General features: G+C 46.1%; 1 protein-coding gene across 1 annotated transcript in view; it reads right to left on the bottom strand.

The window, feature by feature from the left end:
- LOC138580880 (butyrophilin subfamily 1 member A1-like) overlaps positions 1-20,965 on the bottom strand; it is a 99,143-nt gene extending 78,178 nt beyond the window's left edge. The window contains exon 1 of the mRNA XM_069651772.1: positions 20,722-20,965. The gene's annotated coding sequence lies outside the window, so the exon portion shown is untranslated. The remainder of the gene's footprint in view (positions 1-20,721) is intronic.
- Positions 20,966-21,462: the final 497 nt, after the last annotated feature.

The raw sequence follows: 21,462 nt of genomic DNA, 5'->3' as shown, positions 1-21,462 counted from the left end.
CAGGCTGGGAAGGTGGGGAACAGCCATGATTTCAGGAGCCACTCCAACAGGATAAAGTCAGGTATGATTTACATGTGGTGTGGGCTGCATTTTCAAAGTTCTGTTGCCTGAAACAAGAAGGAGGTTCCATCTCGGGTAGCATGGTTCAAAATACTGTTCAGACGAGGACTTGAACTTGCATTTCATAACCTAAACAGCAAACTTGGATTTGACTAATTACGTCCCTTACTATTGGGCTGCACAGGGGGTGTGTCACTGGTATAGGTTAAACAGTACGTGTAACAATTGATCTTTGAGGCATGCTACATAGAATGGGAAAGGAGATAGGCCTTGGTGATTCCACCGTCTCAAATTGGGAGCTTCCCAGAAGTAGTGATAAGAACCAATTAGACCTTTGAACCAGATATGAACTTCTAGACCGATGATGGTGCATCCTTCGGGGAGATTCCATAGGAGGGAAATCCTGGATTGAGCTGTAGTGACCACCATAATTTACTTAAAGTGTTAAAGAGTGGTCGAACGGTCCATAATCAAGACCAGAGTGGTAAATCCCACATTGCAGTCAAAGACTGAAGAGTGATAAGCAAAGCATGTCAGACAGGTGAAGGAATTGGTGTGATGAAGATCTATGGGATGTTGTCGGAGGAAGGTGTGAATTTTATAGAAGAGGGAACCTAGATGAAGTCTGTGTGGAAAATACAACAGAGAAGATGACCCTTCAGGAAGGATGCTGGGACGAGAAGCATGCTTTAAGTGGTTTGAATTCCAACTGTTGATGATCTGGTTTTCGAAGTTAGATTTCCTGTGTCTAAACTTTCCTAGAACTGCTAGATTTGCCTCGCCCTGAGATTTTTCAGAGTGTGAGTGATCTCTGAGAAATTAATAGGCACAGAACAGGCTTCTCCAAGAGGGGTTTATATCAATGGAAAAAGGTACCATGAAAATACAGATTACAAGGCGTGTGCAAGTTTTAAAAGTGGCAAAAATGGACTAATGGAGTGGAATACAATTGTCTGGTGTTGCTGGAAAACATATCACTAACTTCAGGGCGACTGAACCCAGATCCCTGTGCTGCAGGCCCCAGCTTGTGATGCAGGAGCGCAAGCACTGTAGGTTAATCTTGCTCAAGGAAGCGTGAGCATTATTGCACAGGAAGGATACTTGGAGCGAGGGTGGCAACTTTGGATTGATCATGGTAAATGCACAGTACTGGGCAGATAACTAAATCTCACTGTGCCTTGGGGCGATTATCTGCAAAAGCAGGAGCGCTCACTAGCAGGCTGAAATATTTTGTTTCCAGTTAATGCTTTTCTTTAATTTTGATGCTATTAAAGCTACCAAGGCCAGTGTTATGGACTTCATTAAAAATGATTGTTCTTAGCAGCCTGCAATCATCTATAGGTGAGTGCATGTGTACCTTTGTGCTATATCCTTTCAGCACTTACCGATATTGCCCGGCAAAGACCAAACACTGTATGATTTCTGCTGCCTACCAGTACCCCTCAAACTTCCTCTGGGGGCCAGGCATCATGCCCCTTCCATCTTTGGCCTTTACCCTGTAGATTACCAACAGCTATGCCATACTGTGTTAATTATGACACTGGCTTTGTGTGATGCAAACACCTGATTGTATTCCATTGTTGTAACAATATAAATTATAGCTCCTCATCACTAGGACACAAGTAGGATCTGGTGAATATGGCCATGATGGAGGTTGGAGATGGTGAATATGTTCATGTCGGAGGTTGGAGCTGGTGGATATGGCCCATTTATCCCCCCTGCCGGGATTACCAACTGCTGCAGATATGGCAGAAGTGTTCGTCAAAGACATATTCCGACTACACGGACTTCCAGACAAGATAGCATCAGATTGTGGTAGTCAGTACGTCTCTAAGTTCTGGACCTCCCGTTGCCATAATTTAGGCATAAAAAGGGCTTTGTCATCAGGTTACCATCCTCAATCCAATGGCCAAACTGAATGGTTGAACTGCACTCTGGAGCAATACCTTCGCAGCTATACCAACACAGAACAAGACAACTGGGACTCTTTGCTACCTACTGCAGAGTTTTCCTACAACAACGCACAACATTCGGCCATAAGATGTACACCATTTTCCTTTACCTACGGGTATCATCCCCGGTCCATAATACCACAAATCCCCCATACAGTATACTCTCCCCGCAGTCGAAGAAGCCCTGTCTCGGATTCAAGAAGCTCACAACACTGCTAAGCTGAGCTTGTCGGACAGTCTTCGTACCTACAAAACACAGGCCGACAAGCATCAACAAGATATTCCGGACTGGAAAGTGGGCTCCAAGGTGCGGCTTTACACTAAATACTTGCCTCGATGGACTCATCCCTCTAAACTTTCTCCTTGCTACATTGGTCCTTATCCCATTTCAGCCAGGATTAACCCTGTAGCTTTTCGTCTTAAGTTGCCCCACAGTTTGAGATGAGTTCATCCCGTTTTCATTCTTACCTACTCAAAGGGTCCGATCCAACAAACCCCTCCAGACCTGTACCGTTGCAAGCCCCTTCTGACTCAGGGGCAGAATATGAGGTGTTGCAATTGTGTGATTCCCGATACAGAAGGGGTTGATTAGAATACCTTGTACATTGGAAGGGATTCACTAGTGCAGAGGACTCATACGAGCCACTTTCACATATTCATGCTCCTCTTCTCCTTCAGAAGTTCCATTGGGCTCATCCTGGTAAACCGGGAGGTTCTAGATATGGAGGGGGGCATACTGTCATGTGCCGCATATCCTGGCGCCTGTGGCCTCGCATCCATTTAGAAGCCCGTTATTATTGCACAACGTAATTGCGTGCAGCAGCGTCTAGATGTTTTCCTCCGTTCTTGCTCTGGAGCTCATCAACCCCGCCCTGTCCTTCCCACAGTGTGTTGCAACCTCTTTCGGTCAGCTGTGCTCTGTCGTGCTGCCACTTATTGCTCTAACGCTGCGTGCTGTTTTGTTTTGTCTGTTCCGGGCTTCCTTGTCGGAGCGTCTCTGCTATTCTGTACTTCTCAGCTGCTACTCGGCTTTGCCGGTTCCGGCCCTGCCGTGTCTCTATTCCTTCCTCCCCTCTTCTCTTTATTCGTATTCTATCTTACTTTCTCTCTTTTCACTTACCTCTGGTTCCGATAGGTAAGGGTGTGGTCCTCAGTGGTTTCCCAGTTTAGTATCTTTCTTCCTGCAAGTTTTTGCACTGGGTTCCCGACTCCCGCTTACCTGTATTGCTGTTACTTTGGAATGCCGGCGGAGCCCATCTTCCATCAAGGAACTTGTCTGCAGCTTTCTTTGGGTTTTTTTTACGCCACTCCTGGCTTTTTCCCCATTTTTTGTCCCTCTCGGAGAAGGGGTCACAAGGTGGGCTCTCTGACAGGCCTTCAGTGTGGCTTCTCTTCGAGGGAGACTCTGTCATCAAGCTAGAAACTAGAAAGACTACCGGGCAAGAAGATCACTATCACCAGTCGCTACGGACGTCGATCTATCAGGTGAGGAGTAGGAGGAGGGAAAAGGGAGAGTTTGAGACGATCAGAGTGCTGAAGCTGACAGTGAAGCTATATCAACCAACCTCAACCTCCATCCAACACCTACCATCCTAGGGGATTTCAACATCTGGTTTGACTCACCCTCAAACCCTATCACCCAATCTCTCACAGACAGCCTAGAAGTGACAATCTATAAGCATTCAACCCAACACAACACATCTCTACACCCACCCACACTGGAGGCCACACCCTCAATGCAATCCTCAGCATCACAAACCTATCCACACTGCCCCAAACCCACTATCATGGACTGATCACTCAGCATTCTTCTTCTATCACTGACCACCGCAGCCCATGCCCAAAGCAATGCACAACCACCAGTAACCCCCACACCTATCACTCCAAAATGGAATAAAGTTGTTTTCACCCCAGATCTAGTCAACTCTCTCCTCACCTCTCTCCCTTCAGGAAGGACCATCAAAATCTTTGACCCGTGGCTCTTGAACACTTTTACCTTTCAGAGATCAGGACCCACACCCAGGGGATTCCCTGCCAACCTCAAATCACCAAAAACCCTCAAGCACCATCTGGAATGGACATGGAGAAGCATCCCTACAGCCCAGAACAAAACCGCCTTGGCATGACTAACCAGAGCATACAGAATGGAAATAAGAAAGACAAGAAAGCATTCTATGGGAACAGGAACCTAAATGCTTGCAACCCGAGCAAGGAACTGCCTAGAATAATTTTCTATTTCAACTCCCGCCTGCTCTAACCCCCCACCCATCTCCAAATCTCTATGTGACACCTTATAAGAACGCTTCCACAATGTCGCTATCGACAGACACTCCACCATCATCTCTAAATTGGAGCACATGCCCCTACCCCTTTTCACCCACAGCCTGATCCACATCGAAACCCACCTTCGATACAAACCTTCACCTCTTTCTCTCCCATCTCACACCAAGAGTTCCTCTCACTCCTAGTACAAAGCCGCCCATCATGCTCCCCTGAGGACCCCTGCCCGCCCACCCTCCTCAAAAACATCCTAGCATCAACCTGGGCAGGCAGTATCGCACGCTCAATCCTCAACCACTCCCTAACATAGGGAACCCTCCTGGAAGCCCTAAAACCCTCCTACACCAAACCCCTCCTCAAAAAACCCACACCTCCCCCAGAATGACCGGCCAATCTCCAACACCTGCTTCATGGCCCAACTCATGGACTGCACAGCATACAAGCAGCTTTGCCTTTTCACTGAAGCTGACAAACTCCTGGACCCTGCGTAATCTGGTTTAAGACCGCTCAGAGGAACTGAATCCTCCCTAGTTTCCATCTGGGATAACCTACAAAGAACAGCTGATGCAGAAGGCTGCGCTGTACTCATCTTTCTTGACCTCTCTGCCGCCTTCGATGGCATCAATCACACCATCCTAATAGACAGGCTACAAATCAAAGACACAGCCCTCTCTTGGATCTCCTCTTTCATTTCTAATTGCTTTCAAATCATGCTCCTCCACCCGTTCACCTCCACCTCACAACCAGTAACAAACGGGTCCCACAAGGAGCATCCCTATCTCCCCTGCTCTTCAACATCTATCTAAATCCTCTGCCCTCACATCCACTCCCACAATCTTACCTGCTACAACTACGCACAAGACACCCAGATCATCCTTAAAATCTACAAAATCGCCACACTCCAACCGTCCAGATCTGTCATCATGCCTCTCGATTATTGACTACTGGATGACAACCACCCACCTCATCCTCAATCCTGGGAAAACTGAAATCCTAGTCTGCAGGAAAACATCTCTTCTCCCCCAACCTATTTCCTGGCCGCAGTCCCTAGGCCCCCTACCGGCAACCTCCACTTTGGTGAAAAACCTTGGATGCACACTGGATCCAGATCTATCCCTCTCCCAACACATCAGCTCTGTACCCAAAACCTGTTTCTTCCATCTATGCATCCTCGGGCATATCTTCCCTTATCTCACCTATCCTCACAGTTTCTCCACCATCATCTCCATCATCCTCTCCTGCTTAGAATACGCAAAGAATCCAAAATGGTGTAGGCTGCTTGCTAATTAACCTAACTCCCAGAGAACACATCAGCCCTACACTAAGAATCCTTCATTGGCTCGGGATTGGTCAATGTACTACCTTTAAATCACTATGCATCACCCACGGGCCATCCACAACACCGGCCCGGAATTCCTTCAAGACAAAATCACTTTCTACCACCCCACAAGGACTCTTGGATCTCATACAACATCTCTCCTAGTGGTCCCATATTACATCTCCTCCAGACTGGGCACATCCTCTTTCTCTGTCCAAGCGCTGGACATATGCAACTCCCTACCCCTAGACCCCTAGACATTCACAATATTGACAATCACCTGGCATTCAAAAAGGCCCTCAAAACATGGCTTTTCTCTCCCTCCTCTTGAAACCCTCCCCCACTCTAAACCCTAGATAGGTGCTCAGAAACACTGACCCAAACACAACAACTCTCCTATCCACCAATACCTCACGGATGCCCTCTCCCACTGCTAAGACCTTCATTCCAGGGAGACCACAAATTCCGAGACCAGCCAATCGCATTGGACCAAGAAAGAAAACACAGCAGTCGAACTCCATCGAGGCATACGGTAACTGTACCTTACACGACATCTGTGGACACAGGCCAAAGGCATGGCCACCCATCCATGCACCCTGTAATGCAGCTATGGCTATGCCATTCCAGTTTAGCAGCACACATAGCCGTCCACACTGAAACCCCTCACATACCGCAACACCTCTGCCATTAGTATACAGCGACAACCAATGAAAAATAATTCTGTCTAGCTGGGGACAAATTGAATCTTCAGCAATAGCATTCTACCCTAAACCACCAACAGTCCCACCCACGTGCCTGACCTCCGGGCTGCTTACTGGAGCATAGCCAGCCCACCCAACTCCTCACCTGGCAAAAATGCACATAAGCACACATGCATCTTTTAATGTAAACTCTTAGAACCTCCTATATATGGACTGCGGTCACAGAGGGCATTCCAACCACAAAGTGCATTATGGCCATACAAATGGGGAAAGGTTGCTATATAAATAACGAATATAATACTATACAATATGGCTATGATGGAGGCTGGAGTAGGTGGATACAGCCATGATGGATGTCAGAGATGGTGGATATGGCCGTGATGGAGGTTGGAGTTCGTGGGAATTGCCAAGACAGAGATTGGAGCTGGTACATAAGCTCATGTTGGAGGTTGGGAATTTTTTGGATAGGGCCATGACGGAAGCTGGATCTGGTGCATATGGCACTTGAAATGTGAACCGGAGATCCTGATACAAAGTCACAGAGTTACCCTGTAGTTGCAAATGTTTCTGTATTTAGGGGAATGAAAATAGTGAATTGAATTAACTAAATGTAGGCAACATACCCCAACAAATAGATCATTGTAAATGTTAGACACTGTCTAGATTGGATTCTTCATAACACTGCTTTGAATGGACATGTGAACGAGCATTGAAGGGCCAGTAAATCCCACTGTGTGTGGAAGCCACGACGCTTGCCACAGAGGTGCTTTGCCTGAATGTAAGGGCACTACTCTCCTTCAATTTATAATTTACATTTTTCATTCATATTTCATCTTCTACATGTTTCACAGATGCATTTTCAGTCATATGTCTTTCGTCAACATAAACATATTAACATTTCTTTTGATGCCCTGACCACATCAAATTTGCCGAAGACCTTTATATTTTCTGCAACTAAATATACAACTACTAAAAAACTATTAGCACTGAAACTAAAGAAAAAGAACCGCACCAGAAGAACTAGCGCTGAAAAAATAAGAGTAAACAAAATATGAGCCACAGCAGAAGAGGTGATGCAGCATAGAAATGATAGTCACAGCTAAAAAGTAAAAGTCACTGCAGAAGAATAAGAGTTGTAGCACAGAAAATAAGAGCTGTAGTAAAAGAGTAAGTTGTAGCAGAGAACAAAAGCCGTAGCAGAAGAATCAGGGTGGGCGCATAGGAATGGGAAGCAGAGCAACAGAACAGGAGAAGCAACAGAAGGATAAGAGCCATTTCATGAGAATTAGAGCTTCAGTAGTAGAGTGAGCACTGTACCAAAAGAATAATGGCTGCAGTAGAACCACATGAGCCATAGAAGAAGGGCTGTAGAAGAAGAATAACGGCTGCAGTAGAACCACATGAGCCATAGAAGAAGGGCTGTAGAAGAAGAATAACGGCTGCAGTGAACCACACAAGCCATAGAAGAAGAGCTGTACCATAAGAATAACGGCTGCAGTAGAACCACACGAGCCATAGAATAATGGTTGTAGAAGAAGAATAATGGCTGCAGTAGAACCACATGAGCCATAGAAGAAGGGCTGTACCATAAGAATAACGGCTGCAGTAGAACCACACGGGCCATAGAAGAAGGGCTGTAGAAGAAGAATAACGGCTGCAGTAGAACCACATGAGCCATAGAAGAAGTGCTGTAGCAAAAGAATAACGGCTGCAGTGAACCACACAAGCCATAGAAGAAGAGCTGTACCATAAGAATAACGGCTGCAGTAGAACCACACGAGCCATAGAATAATGGTTGTAGAAGAAGAATAATGGCTGCAGTAGAACCACATGAGCCATAGAAGAAGGGCTGTACCAAAAGAATAATGGCTGCAGTAGAACCACATGAGCCATAGAAGAAGGGCTGTAGAAGAAGAATAAAGGCTGCAGTAGAACCACACAAGCCATAGAAGAAGGGCTGTAGAAGAAGAATAACGGCTGCAGTAGAACCACATGAGCCATAGAAGAAGTGCTGTAGCAAAAGAATAACGTCTGCAGTGAACCACACAAGCCATATAAGAAGAGCTGTACCATAAGAATAACGGCTGCAGTAGAACCACACGAGCCATAGAATAATGGTTGTAGAAGAAGAATAATGGCTGCAGTAGAACCACATGAGCCATAGAAGAAGGGCTGTACCATAAGAATAACGGCTGCAGTAGAACCACACGAGCCATAGAAGAAGGGCTGTAGAAGAAGAATAATGGCTTCAGTATGTATGTATGTATGTATTTAGTTTTTATATAGCGCCGATAGCCCGCGGGCATCAGGGCGCTTGAACATAGAAAACTGATACTGCAAGACCAAAGACAAACAACACATATGGAACGGACGAATGGTACAGCTAACTAATAAGCGACGAGGTCTCTAATTAAGATCCTGCGCCCACGGGTTCTTATCTGAAGAGGTATGTTTTCAGCCTCTTTCTAAAAACTGGGTGACTGACTTCAGACCTAAGTGATTCAGGGACGCTGTTCCACAGTTTGGGAGCCAGTACCAGGAAGGATCTGCCCAGCCCTGTTTTTAGCTTAAACTTGGGCACGTGTAAAAGGCATTTTCCACCCGAGCGAAGGTTTCTGGTGGGATTGTAGGGCCTTACGTGAGTTTTCAAATAGGGAGGTGCTGTGCCATACAGGCATTTGTGAACCAAGCAGAGGGCCTTGAACTTAATGCGCTCCTCTACCCTGAGCCAATGCAGCGCTAGCCTCTCTTCAGTGACATGGTCTTTCCTTTTCAGGTTTTTTACTATTCTGACCGCGTTGTTCTGAATCACCTGACAACTAGATAGATCCTTGGAAGCGGCTCCCAACAACAGGGCGTTCCCATAGTCAAGCCGTGAGAGAATAATGGCTCTGGCTATCGTTGCCCTATTTGCTTCATTAAGCAAAGTTTTAATTGCTTTCATGAGCCTAAGATAGTAGGCTGAATTTTTTTGGAGGAAGTTGGTTTGGGCGTGAGAGTCGACAACTGAATCGACCATCATGCCCAGGGTCTTCACCTTGGGAACCACTTGGATGGTGGCATTTTTTATTTGAAAAGAGTTATACTCTGCTCCCAGTTTTTCCAACTGACGACTAGAGCCAAACAACATCAATTCTGTTTTGGAGTCGTTCAGGCACATCCAGTTTGCCTGCATCCAGTCGTCAATTAGCTTATAAACCTTGGTGAGCGTTTCGCTATCTGTGGCGTGGTTCCTACCCCCCAACTCCAATATGAGTTGGGTGTCATCTGCGTAGTTAGTAAATGACACTCCGGCTTTCACCAGGAGGGTGCACAGAGTGCGCATATAAATGTTAAAGAGCATTGGGGATAGACTAGCACCCTGGGGCACTCCGAATAAGATGTCGCAAGAGTCGGAGAAACTATTACCCCAGTGCACTCTCGCTTGGCGGTTAGAAAGAAAGGATAAGAGCCAGTCAATAGCTCCCTTCGAGCAGCCAACGCTCTCCTTAAGCGCCTTGATAAGAAGACTGTGAACCACTAGATCGAATGCTGCACTGAGGTCTAAGAGCATCAGCATCCCCAGTTTATTTTCGTCCAACATCGTCAACATCTGATTCTGCAAATCTAGCATAGCTGTTTCGGTGCTATGGGATGCTCTAAAGCCGGATTGTTGTTGGTGCAGAATCTCCTGTACTTCAATGAAGTGTTGGAGCTGATGTGTGGCTACCTTGTCTAGTAGTTTGAGAACAAAATTCGAGTTTGTAATGGGGCGAAGATTAGCGGGATCCTTGGGGTCTAGTCCCGCTTTTTTGACAAGAGGAGTGATGGTAACTCTCTTCAGATCTCTAGGCACCATACCCTCATGAAAAGACGCGTTCACTATTCTCCGTAGAATACACATGAGCCATAGAAGAAGTGCTGTAGCAAAAGAATAACGGCTGCAGTGAACCACACAAGCCATAGAAGAAGAGCTGTACCATAAGAATAACGGCTGCAGTAGAACCACACAAGCCATAGAATAATGGTTGTAGAAGAAGAATAACGGCTGCAGTAGAACCACATGAGCCATAGAAGAAGTGCTGTAGCAAAAGAATAACGGCTGCAGTGAACCACACAAGCCATAGAAGAAGAGCTGTACCATAAGAATAACGGCTGCAGTAGAACCACACGAGCCATAGAATAATGGTTGTAGAAGAAGAATAATGGCTGCAGTAGAACCACATGAGCCATAGAAGAAGGGCTGTAGAAGAAGAATAACGGCTGCAGTAGAACCACACAAGCCATAGAAGAAGGGCTGTAGAAGAAGAATAACGGCTGCAGTAGAACCACATGAGCCATAGAAGAAGTGCTGTAGCAAAAGAATAACGGCTGCAGTGAACCACACAAGCCATAGAAGAAGAGCTGTACCATAAGAATAACGGCTGCAGTAGAACCACACGAGCCATAGAATAATGGTTGTAGAAGAAGAATAATGGCTTCAGTAGAACCACATGAGCCATAGAAGAAGAGCTGTACCATAAGAATAACGGCTGCAGCAGAACCACACGAGCCATAGAAGAAGGGCTGTAGAAGAAGAATAACGGCTGCAGTAGAACCACACGAGCCAGACAGCAGGAAGGCATGCAGGTAGGCATGCACCAACATGTGTTACTCCCTCTGGTCCCCCCGTGATGTTCCCTTGTGCCCCCCATTCTCGCACACAGATGTTGCCTGTTTTGCTTGATTCTTCTACCCTGCTCCCCCCTCACCCTAGTCAAGCCTACTTCTGCAGGAGTCTGTCCTGATGCATTCTGGTTTCACCATCACCGTCTTGTGGACAATGCTGGATTTGACTTTTAGGGACTTCATTCATTCATGGTGCGTTACCCTTCTCAACTCTCATGCTGAACTTCTTTTGCATCTTGTACTCATGGTGGCCCTGAATCATGCTGTTCCCATCTTCATCTTGTATCCTGCCTTGCAACATTATGTGTTACTACTGACTTCTGCAATTGTATTCACTCTCCACTCTTGCTTCTCCACTCTTTTCACTGCTAACTCTCTGTTCTCTCCTCCTTTCCCTTCTCCATTTTCCTATATCCTCCCCTTACTTTCTTCTATGCACTTACTCTATCAGAATTGTCCCTGGACCTAGTATGATAGCAACCTCGTCTTTCTCCTCCTCCCTCCCCTTACTGTTTTTTTCCTCCCCAAGGCCCCTCCAGCACTATCTGAAATGTTGTCAGGCCTAATATGATAGTCGCTTGTTTTGTTCCTCCCCTCCCTTTCTGCAGCCCTCTCCCTCACCTCTTGTTTTTTTCCGGCTCTACCAGAAATGTCGTCAGGCCTAGTACGGTAGTCTCCTGTCTGTTTCCATTTCCTTCCCACTTTCCCCCCTCCCTTCCTTATCTATGTTTTAGCTCTTGCACTATCTGAAATGTCGTCAGACCGAGTACGATAGTTAATTTCACATCCTTACTGTTCGTGGCCTGTAAGAATGTCATTGTTTTTTCCCTTGTTCCCTACCTTGCCTTGAAGCGCTTTGAAACACATTGTGTATAGGCTCTATATAAATAAACTATCATATCATATCATAGAAGAAGGGCTGTAGAAGAAGAAGGATGGCTGCAGTAGAACCACATGAGCCATAGAAGAAGTGCTGTAGCAAAAGAATAACGGCTGCAGTGAACCACAAGAAGAGCTGTACCATAAGAATAACGGCTGCAGTAGGACCACACGAGCCATAGAAGAAGGGCTATAGAAGAAGAATAATGGCTGCAGTAGAACCACATGAGCCATAGAAGAAGAGCTGTACCATAAGAATAACGGCTGCAGTAGAACCACACAAGCCATAGAAAAAGGGCTGTAGAAGAAGAATAACGGCTGCAGTAGAACCACACGAGCCATAGAAGAAGGGCTGTAGAAGAAGAATAACGGCTGCAGTAGAACCACATGAGCCATAGAAGAAGAGCTGTACCATAAGAATAATGGTGCAGTAGAACCACACGAGCCATAGAAAAAGAGCTGTAGCAGAAGAATAACACCCATAGCCGAAGAGCTAGTGCTATCGCAGAAAAGTAATTACTGTAGCACAAGAATGAGAGCTGCAGAAAAAGTGAAAAACTACAGATGATCTGTAGCTGATGAATAAGAACCATATCAGAAGTGTAAGCGCTATAGAAGAAGAGCTGCATCAAAAGGACAAAATCAAAAAAAGAGCTGCAGTAGAAGAATAAGAATGAAAGAGAAAGAATATGAGATTTTTCAGACGAGTGAGAACCATAGACATATTTACAACAAAGCTGAATAGGCCCAGGCCTAGGGTGGCAGATTGCCAGAGGAACACCATTTTATTGCAGTTTATTTTCAATTTACTGGTTGTCATTTTTTAAATGTCTGGCTGTCCACAACACTGCTGCAAGTAATTTTGAGCTCTTAGTACGTTTTTCTTTAGCCAGACTTGTATATATACTGGATATTTACGAAAGCTTTATTGTTAGAGTGACTTTTGTTATAAAATAAATAAATGAATAAAATAAATAAAGGAAACGCGTACCAAATGCAGCATGCTTTAGGTATTTAGTGATTCCGTCATACAACTCTCACAGACATATATGACAGGTATAAAGCTCTTTGGCCATTCTTATCTTCCCAAAATGTTATTTTATATGCAAAACAGCTAACGCCTCATTGGTTTTATTGGTGCCACTTCACATCATGTTTGGAATTCTTTCTAATCAATACACACACACTGTGTCAAGCAATCACTTTGATATTACATACACTTGTATTTTTTAAACCATTGCAAAAATCAGGGTTTTCCCTTCAGAAAAGTATAGGTTAAACATGATGCATCATTTTACATTATTAAATGCATGCCTTTGCGTAAGTCAAGCACAGAGTTCCCATGGGTGGCACTAAAATGCTGTTCAGAAGCAAGCACTCATTTCCTCCCCCAGCCCTACATTTCAGAGGTCTGCGGCCGCACAGAAGGTGCAAGCATGAAATAAATCATAGAGAAATTAAAATGGCAAAGAGTAAATCTAAAGGCGCGAGTGCATCTAGAAACCTGTGAAAGGATACCCAAAACCATAGAAGGGTTAGACCAGAACCGTGTGCAAAAGGTACACACTGTTTCAGAGCTGTAAAGGTGCGCCGAAAAGCTATCCAATCACCCATCTTTAAAGAAGCTGCTCAGTGCTTAGCAGGCAAATGGCATTCCTGCCGGGATTATCGTGTGTCTTTGATGACATTCTGCTGCACCCTCACTACTACTAGGAGAACTAACTGCAAAGTATGTCACACAATGCATAACTGTGATGTTTCTAAGTAATCTTTACATTAATTATATTTTAAATACAAGGTAGGGCTTTTACTGTGAAACAGTACTTCAAACAACAGCAGGACATTTATATCTATACCCACAAATCTCAAAATGTTCCTATGTATTGTACAGTCTAACCGACCAACTCTACTGAGTTAACAAACATTTTAAATTTACTTTAACGCAAGCTTGCAAGACCCAGAGCCTAAACCACGCTCACAAAGGTAATATTGTGCTGGAACGCCCAATCCATTGCTCAATTTTACTCTTGGAGTTTGGGGTATTTTGAACAATGGCACAAACAGCAATGATGTAAACAGTATGTACCATTTCATTTGTTATAAAAGCTGCCTGTATTGTGCAGCTACGAGGAATGCTGTTGCTTCCCACACATGAATGTCCAGGGTGGCCCTTATCCATTACTCCACCGGGAGGATGCAGAGCCAAAGATTCCAAGAACCTTTACTAACTGTCTTCTGAGGTGTCTATGCCCAGGCAGAGTTTGCAAACTTCACTTGTGATTTTGTCATATTTTAATGGTGTTCCAGCCCAAGGTATTGGAGGTACATCGGCTGCAGCAGGTAACTTGCCTTATTTCCATTGTGTCCCCTGCTAACACCAGAGCTGTAACCATGAGAAGGGGGTTGAGGTATTTTTATTCAACATTTTTATAAGATGTACCTGTACAATTTGCATATATTTCATATGTTAACTTTACCATTTGACAAGACCGAGAGATTTAGTTATGTTGCATTAATATTACAGACCAGTCTAGGTGCTTCTCAAAGAGTGACAGCAGGTCATTTGTGAGAGAAACCAGATATTAGCATTGAAACTAAAATTCCTTGTTCCAACCTTCTCTCACTTGTGTCCAGTTGGCGGGCAGCTTATTTTTTTATCGCCTCCTATAAAAGATTGTTTTGACCTAACTGAAATTTGATCGTTAGCCATAACAATTACCTTTAGTACACTCAACTGTAGAAAACACTGCCTTCTTCAAATCTTGGACAGCAGAGATCTGAAAACACTTGTTCAAGTAACACAACATAGAAGATGACAGGTTTGAATTAATAGAGAGAACCCAATAACTTTCTAATCCCTGCAACCTTAAAAACATCCTTATAATGTTATGCAGCCAAAATGGGGATGAAGGGGTGTAGTTTGGACAACGCGGACAGACTTTGTTGAAGAGGCGGAATCTGGCGAAGGTGCAGAGTCTGGCAGGGGTGGAGTAAAGTTGGAGGGGGTATGAACATATTTGGGCCTAGGTCAGCAGAAAGCCTAAATATGTCACTGGTGAGAACTGTATAACAACAGTGAAAACTGTAGCAGAAGAATAAGAGCTGCAGCAGACGAACAACATTCATATAACAAGAGCGGTGGCAAAATAACAAGAGCCGTAGCAGAAACGTAAGAGCCGTAGCAGAAACATGAGCACCGTAGCAGAAACGTGAGCACCGTAGCAGAAACGTAAGAGCCGTAGCAGAAACGTAAGAGCCGTAGAAGAAGGCAGAAGAATGAGAGCGTTAGCAGAAGAGTGACATTTGTAGCAGAGTAGGAGGTGCAGCAAAAGAACAAAAGGCATCTAAGAAGAGCTGTACCAGAGGAAGAGCCGTACCAGAAGAGAGCTGTGGCAGTGGATTAAGAGGCGCAGCAGGACAATACAAGCCAAAAAAAAAGAAGAGCTGTTGCAGAAGAGTAAGTTGTGCACCAGAAGAAGAAGAGCCATAACAGACGAATAGTAATGCCACAGAAGTGCAGGTGTTGCAGAAGAATAGGAGCCATAACAGAGGAGCGACAGGTGTAGGCAGGGCCGTTTCTAGGGATGAGCGAAGACATCAATGGCCTGGGGTGCTGATGGGAGGGCACACTGCAGGGACACCAGCTGAATCGCTCATCATGTCGTTTTTTTTAGCAATCAATAACAGGCAGCAGCCAGACACTGTAGCAGAAGACAGACGCCTGCCCTGCCTGTGTCCATCGATCCCCCCCCCCACACTCCCCATGACGCAGGAAAAGGATTAACTGCACTGATCAACGTTTTAAGATGGCTCACACCTCCCAAAATGCAGCATCTCTTTGGGAAAGGAAGCATCCATCCTTAGCGCTGTCTTGACAGCTTGGACAAAGTGTAATAATGACTCCCGAAATACTAGCCTGCCAAAATGGAGGGTTGCTCGGGGAGGGCTAAAAGAATCTTGTTTTTTCCGCTGAGTTGAACAAAGGTGCCAGAGACTGCATGGAGGAAAAGAGAGTTTTGGAGGCAGGGGTTTAAGACCAAACTAATGGCACAAAGCAAGACTTATAATAGTAAAGGACAAACAGCATGCATGCCTGGACCAGCATTCTTCATTACACCAAGTCCTGCTCTTCCTCTTCCCAGTCCTTAGTTGGGTAATGACCAAGCTACTCAGGCAATACGCCAGAAGTGGGCGGGTTTACTGCTCAAGCAATGGGCTGGAGCCCGTGTTACAGACCAGAGCAGAGCGCGATGCTAACGTGGGCCCCAATGCCATTACCTGACTGATAATACCCGCCCATCAGGGGTTTATATCTGTTAGGACATGACAGGAGGTCTGTTCATGCCCATTGACGTCCTCCTTTATTCGTGGGGATGCACCTTGCTCATGCCACCTGAATTGACACTTGCATCTGTGTGTGCTGCCGCCCTGCAACATGGGGTAGGCACCCTGCTCATGCCACCTGAATTGACACTTGTATTTCTGTGTGCTGTCGCCCTGCAACATGGGGCAGGCACCTGCTCATGCCACCTGAATTGACACTTGCATCTGTGTGTGCTGCCGCCCTGCAACAAGGGGTAGCACCCTGCTCATGCCACCTGAATTGACACTTGTATTTCTGTGTGCTGTCGCCCTGCAACATGGGGCAGGCACCTGCTCATGCCACCTGAATTGACACTTGCATCTGTGTGTGCTGCCGCCCTGCAACAAGGGGTAGCACCCTGCTCATGCCACCTGAATTGACACTTGCATCTGTGTGTGCTGCCGCCCTGCAACAAGGGGTAGCACCCTGCTCATGCCATCTGAATTGACACTTGTATTTCTGTGTGCTGTCGCCCTGCAACATGGGGCAGGCACCCTGCTCATGCCACCTGAATTGACACTTGTATTTGTGTGTGCTGTCTGTCGCGCTGCAACATGGGTAGGCACCCTGCTCATGCCACCTGAATTGACACTTGTATTTCTGTGTGCTGTCGCCCTGCAACATGGGGCAGGCACCCTGCTAATGCCACCTGAATTGACACTTGCATCTGTGTGTGCTGCCGCCCTGCAACAAGGGGTAGCACCCTGCTCATGCCACCTGAATTGACACTTGTATTTCTGTGTGCTGTCGCCCTGCAACATGGGGCAGGCACCCTGCTCATGCCACCTGAATTGACACTTGTATTTGTGTGTGCTGTCTGTCGCGCTGCAACATGGGTAGGCACCCTGCTCATGCCACCTGAATTGACACTTGTATTTCTGTGTGCTGTCGCCCTGCAACATGGGGCAGGCACCCTGCTCATGCCACCTGAATTGACACTTGCATCTGTGTGTGCTGCCGCCCTGCAACAAGGGGTAGCACCCTGCTCATGCCACCTGAATTGACACTTGTATTTCTGTGTGCTGTCGCCCTGCAACATGGGGCAGGCACCCTGCTCATGCCACCTGAATTGACACTTGTATTTCTGTGTGCTGTCGCCCTGCAACATGGGGCAGGCACCCTGCTCATGCCACCTGAATTGACACTTGTATTTGTGTGTGCTGTCTGTCGCGCTGCAACATGGGTAGGCACCCTGCTCATGCCACCTGAATTGACACTTGTATTTCTGTGTGCTATCGCCCTGCAACATGGGGCAGGCACCCTGCTCATGCCACCTGAATTGACAATTGAATTTGTGTGTGCTGTCTGTCGCGCTGCAACATGGGTAGGCACCCTGTTCATGCCACCTGAATTGACTCGTGCATCTGTGTGTCCCCACCACCCTGCAACTTGGGGTCTATCTTAATGTTGTTACTTCTATATTTGTTACCTCTCTTTTGCACTTTGCTCATGATGCACTGCCTTTGCACTTTCCATTTCGCTGTAAATGTACCCTTCATCTTTCCCATCATGTAAATGAAGTTCTGTAACTAATCTCTTAAATTGAAGCGCCTGGATACCTCTGGGTTTTGTGCGCTATACAAATGATAAACTAAACTAAATTAGCACCCCAACATAATTTCTAGTGTGAAAATAGCCTTTTTTTACGTTCAAATATGACGCAGTCACTTTTTCTCAAGTAAAAAAAAAATGTTTTGTTCAATTTGGCCACCATGGACTTTCTTCTCCCTTTCCATGGCAGCCATTATCAGGCTCGGGCAGAGGAGAGCGGGTGGCATGGAGATCTGGCAGGAGGCAAGGTAAGTGGGTGCGTGGAGTGGAGGATGTGGGATGGGGATAACATTGGGGGCGGGGGGGGGGGAGTCAAGTGACTGGAGACCGGATTGCCAGTAGATGAGGATGATGGCCTCCCGCTGTTCAGGGGACTCCAATTGTGGGCAAAGCCATAAGATAATGGTCAACTTCCGAGCCCCCAGAACATCATCTCGCGGGAGTTTATTACCAGGAATCCTCATTACACGGAGTCCGACCCTTCTTTGTCCCAGTCCTGCTCACAATTGAGAACTGTTTCGAGGAAGAGGGACAAGTATGGTCTAGCAGCCGGAGACTTGGCAAACGTTCCTGTGTGTTTGAGGTTTTAGGGCAGTCAAATGATGGATTCTGTATCGTCGGAGCACAATATGTGTATGCTGGTACACAGTAATCCAAACCAACTGCAGCTCCTAAATGCATTGATTTGCTAAATAAAATCCTATGGCTCGGAAGTAGGTGTCCGGGAGCCAGTTGGCCAGCGTAGGATGTTTACTGGGTCGGTACAAACGATTGTTTGCTCAAGGAGAGGCAAAGAACAGTTTTAGACAAGTTGAAAAACTGGAGGGTGATTTGTTAAAGCAGATTAAGTGTAGAAGAGTGAGAAATTGGGCACATGTGCCATGTTCTGGTGTTCTAGGTCGCTGGACGCAATATTGTGTGTGTGTGCCATGCAGTCTGAAACACGTGCATCTGCTAATATAAAACCACCATTAACAAAGCCAAATACAGTGAAACCGTGTTCTTCATTGCCATCAGATAGCAAGGTAGTCATATACTCCAGCTACTCATGCACACTGGCAGCTTTTGCCATCAGATGGCACTGCAGCAACTCGCACAATGTGCTAGTATTTTTCTCGATAATTTGTCCATATCCTTGTATTATATGCCAGCAATTGCTTGTATTTTCCAGATGTTTTAGTTATATGCCCAGGTGCCCTCTCCATTAGACAGCAATTGCCATCATATGTCCAGGCACGCATGCCATCTTCCAGCTACTGGCATAGTATACTCAGACTCTCTCACCCTATGCCACCGTACCCTTGTACTCGCACCATTTGGCGGATATTGTTATGCTTTGACAAAGTACTCACATTATGTGACAACGTGACTGATCACCGCATAGCCTACCCATGTCTCCCTCTTTTCACCTATAGTGCTTTGAAATAGCTTCTCGGTGACCCCAGGCGCCAACCATGTAATCTAACCTTACCGCCTGGCACTGTCCCCATTTCCTCGCCTCATTATTCCGTCCTTTTCATCCACACCCCTTCCTTCCTTAACCCTGAACATTCTAAACAGCATAGAAGCGGCAGTTTAAGCGCTGTATAGATAGCCTAGCACACACAAGTACTTGAAAGACCTTTTTCTCAGCTTGGCTACATTTCCCGTTACTGCGGGAAATAGTGACGGTCATTTTAGTAAATTGAAACTGAAAAAAACACATATTAACGACCTTCAGAGACTGAAGAGAGGTTATTAGGTTTTACTAAACTTTGAAGTGAGAGCAAAACGGTTGGGAACATAGATCAGGCAGCAGCAATAAAGGCTTTTGTGGCAGCAGCATCTTGGCCAATGCCCTTCATTTAATTTTTAGACAACTATCATAAACATTAGGGCATGACACTTAATTTACTATTGTAACATTGTCACCCTTGTTTAGGTCTACTTATTGTTTTGAAGTACAAGTAAATAACACTATATAAATTGCGAGGATTTATTGAGACTGGGATGGTATTGTGGTGATGGGTTTGCGCATACAAGCAACCCTACCCCATTCCATCCATCCGCCCAGTCCCAGAGGTTACTTCCCATTCTGAGACTTGTGGTCCTGCATTCCCGTCTCCCCCCACCATTATAAATCCAGGACTACAAGTCCCAGAATGCAGACAAAGAAAGCAGAGCTGGATTAAAACCTCTTGAATGGAATGGGTCCAGCTGGTAGGTATGTTTGCGCATTTTGCTCAGCTTTTCATGGGACCTTAGCTGTGTAAGGTAATAGTAGACTGCTGGAGTGGGAGTGGGAGTGGTTGCTGGGGGTATGAGTCGTGACATGTCCGGCGTAGCCAGTGACAATGATATTTTGCATTGTTAGGTTTTTGCTATTCTCCGCTAAGAATTCAACATCCTCAACACCATCTGCTGCAGGGGCCAGATTACAGAAACTTTGCACCGGTGCAAATGCAAAGTTGCACGGTATTAGCACTAGGGCAAAGTTTGAGCCATTTTTTTAAACACTGGGACACATCAGAAAACCACTGCACCGCGACAAGCGCAGTTTGTCACATTAAAAGCACCAGGGCAAGAAATGCCCCAGTGCAAAAAAGATGTATTTTCACTGCATTTTTGCGGCAAGGCAAAGTTTGCCCTAGTGCTAATACAGAATGGTATTAGCACTAGGGCAAACTTTGCCCTGCTGCAAAAATGCATCAAAAATGTATATTTTTTGCACAAGGGCATTTCTTGCCCTGGCGCTTTTAATATGCCAATCTGCGCTTGTCGCGGTGCAGTGGTTTTCTAAGGTGTCCCAGCATTTTTTTTTAAACAGGGCAAACTTTCTCCTACTGCTAATACCGTGCAACTTTGCACTTGCACCGGTGCAACGTTTCTGTAATCTGGCGGCAGGCAGAGGCAGGAGAAATAGTGACGCAGGCGAGAAAGAACATGCAGCTGGTACATTGCAGCCTTTGCCAGTGCCCTGAGGACGCTCACCTGCTGAGCTCTGAGCGGCGCCGATGCTGCGTCACAGCTGCTCGTTTTCCTCTCAGGAAGCTCTCGGGACACGGCACTGTGGGCTGTGGGGCGGGCGGGCTACTCGGCCTTGATGAAGCAGCACCGTCCCTACAACCTCTGATGGAACCGAAGCACTCCCCCCTACCCGGCTCCCAAGTCCCCACTCCGAATTCGGAGCACAACGGGAACCTCTCAGACTAGACACACGGGCTGGGCAGCGCTTCTCGCACTGTTTATTAAGGCTTCTATTTCCTAATATCTGTTGCGTCAGCAGGTGTGTGGCCAGAGGGTGTTGCGTCAGATTCCCGGGCACATCATACAATCAAAAGGGACACAGAAACACTTCCTTCCCCTAAGCAGGGCCGGCGGGAGATGTGCCAGCTGGGCCCATTTCAAGTTAAACTGCACAGATGCGGGGTTTGTTTGCTGCATCTTGGCCCCCTGCCTTTTTAATCTGGACGTGTCGGATTCTGGAGAGGCCATTGAACAGACCTCACTTGCCCCTTCAAAAATAGGCACCTGCAGGATGACCTGGCTTGCTTATGCCGACAAATCTTTATTGCTAGACCGTACACCAGCGTGCCCGCCGCTGCTGCTTGCGCATTTTCAGAGTATGCTCGTGTGAAGTTATGTGTTAGTGTGAAGAAAACTCAAATCTTGCAATTCACGGCGAGTAAAAGGAAACTGCGCTCGAGTTGGTGGCAGAATGAAAGTGCTTTG

This window comes from Ambystoma mexicanum, chromosome 3p, assembly GCF_040938575.1.
Source record: "Ambystoma mexicanum isolate Mex_15411 chromosome 3p, UKY_AmexF1_1, whole genome shotgun sequence".
Classification (NCBI taxonomy): Eukaryota; Metazoa; Chordata; class Amphibia; order Caudata; family Ambystomatidae; genus Ambystoma; species Ambystoma mexicanum.
Note: the sequence above shows the minus strand (reverse complement) of the source record. Positions and strands in the feature narration are given on the sequence as shown.